Consider the following 5,000-nt stretch of genomic DNA (forward strand, 5'->3'; position numbering starts at 1 on the left):
AATAATTTCCTAGAAGGATTCTGAATTTCTGAATGCTACCTATATAAAAATAAAGCCAAAGGGTTGTAGTTTTAATAAATATAAAAAAAATCCGCGGGCAATGTACTTTACGGTGCAAAACGAAAGAGCTAAAATCTGTGTATTATCTCAATTAATTTACGAAAAAATGCAGTTTTAACTCATTCTGGAAAAGTTGCTTTTAAATTAGTTTGCTTAAATAATAAATGCGACTACCCTGATTCGGAAATGATAAACGAAGTTTAACTTAATTTATCAGTTTCAGCTTATGAACAATTCGTCTGTTCGATTGTGCTTGAATACATGCTTCTCAAAGAAGCAGACCGAAAAACGTCTGTATACTTAAAAAATACTTGTACTTACACCGCTAAGAACGAAATTATGTAAGTAACTACAAGAATAAGCAGTTTCACAAGCAATATTTCCTAGTATGTCGCTCGACTTACCAGGGTAAACAGACTTCCGCTCGCCCAATTAATTAAAATGCTCAAATAATTTGATTCCGTCCAATCCAAATCCTCGATGATTATCCCGCCAGATTAATATTGAGACGTGACTTCCTCGTTTTTGCCAGATAATTGATGCCATTTAACTTTTATGTTCAAGGAGTAATGTGTTAAGGCTCGAACACACACTGTGGTTGTAGACTTCTTCCACGTGAACAGGTGTTCCATTTCTCTGTTTACAGAAACAATGCAGTTTAGCTGCTTAATGTTCAACTCACAATATCATGGAGCGTAAAGGAAAGATTATATGCTTTGAACATTAAAGCAAAATGGATCAGAACCTTACCAGTGAGGCAAAATGCTTACCATCATCTAATTTGTTTGGATCTAGCCGATCGATGCATTTGATGGACAGCTGATGGCTCGTCAATTTCGGGAACAATAGTGCGAAAAATGAAATCAACGGAAATAAATTTAAACCGTTGAACTTGTCCCGTTTTTGCTGAGGACTAGCATTTAGGGCGTTAATTGATGGGTGTTTATTTAATATGGAGAAGTGTAGCTTTGGAGAAATTCTCGGATCAAACTGTGGCCCAATCATCCCTCCGTGGAAAGATACTTTTGTGGACGAAATTATCTCGCTTGAGTATTGCAAGAAAGACATTGTCGGGCATATGAAACAGTTGCAACTTAGTCTCCCAGAAATAACAACAGAGGCAAGTTAATTCTTTGTAGAGCAGGTAAGACTTTTTTCTTTTCATTTCAGATGTGTCGTTGATAAACTATAAATGTCCACAATAAAACAAACATCTTCTTTTCTTCCAAAGGAATTTTCAAATGTTCACAAGAATCGTTTAGCACATACAAAATATGTGCACAACACAGGCACGGTTTGGGAATCGGTTGGCGAGGGAAAAGAAAGCACTGCCAGGTACCACAAGAGCTATCGAGTCACAAAGAAAACCCTCCCATTGCTGACCGAACAATCGACAAGAAACACTCGTGTATAATCAAGTCGATAACGGCAAAGTTAGTTCCTGTTGGATCAGGTATGTTCGTCTATTTGACTTGCACTTCGGGAAATCTGTTGTTTATATAGCTATTTCCCCTGTAAACTGCATATAAACTACCTGACCGTTTTAGTGGTTTAGAGTTCCTGAGTCAGTGCAAAATCAGGGGTAATGCGGATTTTATCAAAGGTTTGGGTAAAAAGAAAGTAACTAGGAGACAGTTATTAATATATTCCTATATAGCAATATTAGTCAAGTCTAAGCAAAAGGCGTCAAAAGTAATGTAAACTGTTGCTACTTACTTTAAGTCGAACGAAGGATGTCACTGACACGAAGTTGAACTCTTTGATTTTAATACTGATTTCATGTTCTAAAAAATAGCCGTTTATGAAATTTACATGTCACGCCCCTGCGTTGCGTGACTTAGCATGATGAACGTTCTTAAAAACTTTTACATACTTGATATCTATTGAAAGTAACTCCCCTGACTACGTAATTGTTGCACTAGTTATTGTTTGTTAGACTTAACAAAATCGTAAAGGTTGAAAGGCTTTTTGTCGTGTCCACCTATTTCATAGCTTTTCATTTAGTTTTTTTTTTTTGCTTGCTTGGTGTTTTTATTTTTATCTATTTATTTTTCGCGTTTTCGTCTTTCTAAAAATGGACAGCCAGGAAGAAACAGTAAGTATTCAACGGTTTGAAATTGGAATTCACAAACACTTGGCTATTAAGGAAACATTTTTTTTGGGGGGGGGGGGGGGGGAAGCTCGGAAGTACTTTTGAACGGTTTGTACTTCCGACAAATAGAGGGTAGTTACGGAGGCAGAGGAAAAAATGCAGTTTAAATAGAATTACTTAATATTATTTACTTAATATTAATTAATAAATAAATCTTTATTGAGGTGCGTGATGTTATTCAGCAAATTCAGTGACAGCAAAACGCTCTAACACTCACCCTCCCCTCCCCCATTTATGGCCATTTCATTGAGTTTAGATACCGGATTTCGGACGGAATCCGGAATATTGATAACTAGGTGAATCTGCATTTTTTAAACAAAGCCGTTTCTTTTACTCACTACCATAATTGGACGTAAATGTTACTGAGTGATGTACTCATTAAGTTATCCTGCGACTCAAAGTAATAAACGTAGCTTTGAAACTACCTTTTGTGTTCTTTGTTTCGTTTGTTTCCAACAGACCCATGTGATGCTGGGCTCGCAATGCGCAGATCACTGCTGAAAACATGCTTTGAGTGACCAGGAAAATGCCTGCTTTAAGATGACTGTTCCCACGACCATGATTTAATCTGTCGAAAATGTAGAAGTCTGGAAAAGGTAAAAGCACTTTGGTATTCTGGGTTAAAGAAAAGCGTTTAGGAGAGTTGCTAATTGGTGTTAAGCAAATTGTGCAGTGACTCATACATTGTCTTGCTCTTTTGTCGAAGGTACTATCTGATGTAAATATGATGTTGAAAGCAGCAAAGAACAATACAATATACAATACAATACATTGACCGCTCCCCATAGGGGCTCTTCAGGGCCAATGAAACACAATGAAACAACAGAACAGAACAGAACAACAATTGTTAAGAATCCCACCTGGCCGGAAGCAAACCAGTTGGCTATTTACAGGTGCAGCTGGGAAGTTGAACCAGGGACTACCAGGATCAAATTCAACCAATGGCCAGAGCGGGTCTTGAACCCGGGATCTCCGGATCTCAAGGCAAGCGCTCTAACCACTGGGCCACACTGCCTCCGAACCTACAACAGGTCGAATTTGACGAGTTGACATTTCTTGTTGGAAAGGCAATAGAAGCCGTCAACAGCTGGAAGGCACATCAGTTGCGAGTTGTGCATCAAGATCAAGCACGGCTGGATGTGATTGACAAATTGTGTACAAGTAAGGTACTGATAACCCAGGACTTTGCGATGAAGTTCCTTCCAATGCAATTTCGAGAGGCACAGAATGACTTCTTCGGTAAACGAGGGTTGTCATGGCATATCACCGTAGTGCTTAGAAGGAATGCAGCTGGCCAGCTCGAATCCCAGTCATTCATTCACATTCTAGAAAAGAGCCTACAAGACAGCCGAGCAGTTGTGCCAATAATGGCTCACATGCTCACTTGTCTAAAGAAACAACATCCTGAAATTGCCGAAGCGTACTATCGCCAGGATAACGCGGGGTGCTACCACTCTGCATTAACCGTCCTTGCTAGCAAAGTTATCAGTGAGCGAAGTGGTATCGTCGTGATCCCCAGGGAGGTAAAGGGTCGGCTGATAGAAAATCGGCCCAGGTCAAGTGCCATGTTAAAGCGTTTATTAACCAAGGTAACTCGCTAACCACAGAGAAAGAGTTCGAGAAGGCCATTCTCTCAAGAGGTGGTATTAAAGGAGTTAGAGTTACTTTGGCTGATACCACAATATTCAACCCATTCAACGCTCCAAAGTTAACTGGTATTAGTCAGTTGAACAACTTCACTTTTTCCGAAGAAGGTGTTGCATGAAGGGCATATGAGATTGGAGAAGGAAAGTTCTTACCGCGGTCTTCTCTTGACAGTAAGTCGTAAATACTGGATAGACGACAAACTATAGACTACTGACTAGTGAAGTTTATTTAGTGACAGAGAAGATAATGTTTTCTGGTTCTCGTGGCATTGTTTCCCATAATATGGGCAAATTGATTTTTTTTTAATAGCGTGCACGGACACATGATTCGTCGTAGACCAACGGCTGCGAAAAGTCTGGTCATAGACACGATCAAAACGCCAGCCTCGCAATTTACCGTTTTACTTTTAACAATCGTGTTGGTTCTTCTTTTTTTGCTTGGCTACGTAACGTTTTCGGACATCAACGCAATTCTTTCTCCGTTTCTCTGATACTTGTGACGTCACGGACGAGGACTCATGAATAAAAGGCCTTTTTTCTTTGAAAGTTTTTTTATTCGAAATTCGCTTTCATATTCCTTAATTCTAACTATCCTTGTTTATTGTCGGCTTATATTTTCACCTGTGACCTCTCCGGAGGCCAATATGATATAGAGAGGGGTGAGTGATATGTTTCACTCAAAATAGAAACTGGTCTGGCGGATAACATTTAGTCTCCCTTAGATATAGGCCATTTTCGATATATTAAATATTCAGCTTGAAAGTGAGGCAGTGAGGACAAAGACAATAGAAACACGTGGGAATTAATGTGAAAAATATTTACATATCATCCACTTTCCTTTGTCTTTGTCCTCACTGACTCGCTATCAAGCTGAACTTTAATATATCGAAAAAGGTCTATTGGGGCGAATATCCTGAGTATCTTAGGGGCGTGTCAAGATATTGTTCTTGCCTTTTTCAGTTCCAGGCGAGACGGATTTCAAATGGATTGAGGCAGACACCAATGTGGAAAATTTTGTCCCAGTTCATAAAGAGTCGTTGATTAAATGTGATGCCAAAGGCGATGTTGAAACCAACTCAAACGCCAGAAAGGAAATAGAGAATTCGGAGGTAAAAGAAGAGCAGAAACTTCTCATGTGCCCG

General features: G+C 39.3%; 1 protein-coding gene across 24 annotated transcripts in view; it reads right to left on the reverse strand.

Annotated features, from left to right (window-relative positions):
* LOC137988459 (recombining binding protein suppressor of hairless-like) overlaps nt 1–5,000 on the reverse strand; it is an 82,605-nt gene that overhangs the window by 3,698 nt on the left and 73,907 nt on the right. For 2 of the 24 annotated variants that reach the window (XR_011120778.1, XR_011120779.1), the window contains exon 20: nt 465–696. The exons of the other annotated variants lie outside the window; for them this stretch is intronic. The gene's annotated coding sequence lies outside the window, so the exon portion shown is untranslated. The remainder of the gene's footprint in view (nt 1–464; nt 697–5,000) is intronic. 24 annotated transcript variants of the gene reach the window in all.

The sequence above is a fragment of the Montipora foliosa genome, unplaced genomic scaffold, assembly GCF_036669935.1.
Source record: "Montipora foliosa isolate CH-2021 unplaced genomic scaffold, ASM3666993v2 scaffold_420, whole genome shotgun sequence".
Classification (NCBI taxonomy): Eukaryota; Metazoa; Cnidaria; class Anthozoa; order Scleractinia; family Acroporidae; genus Montipora; species Montipora foliosa.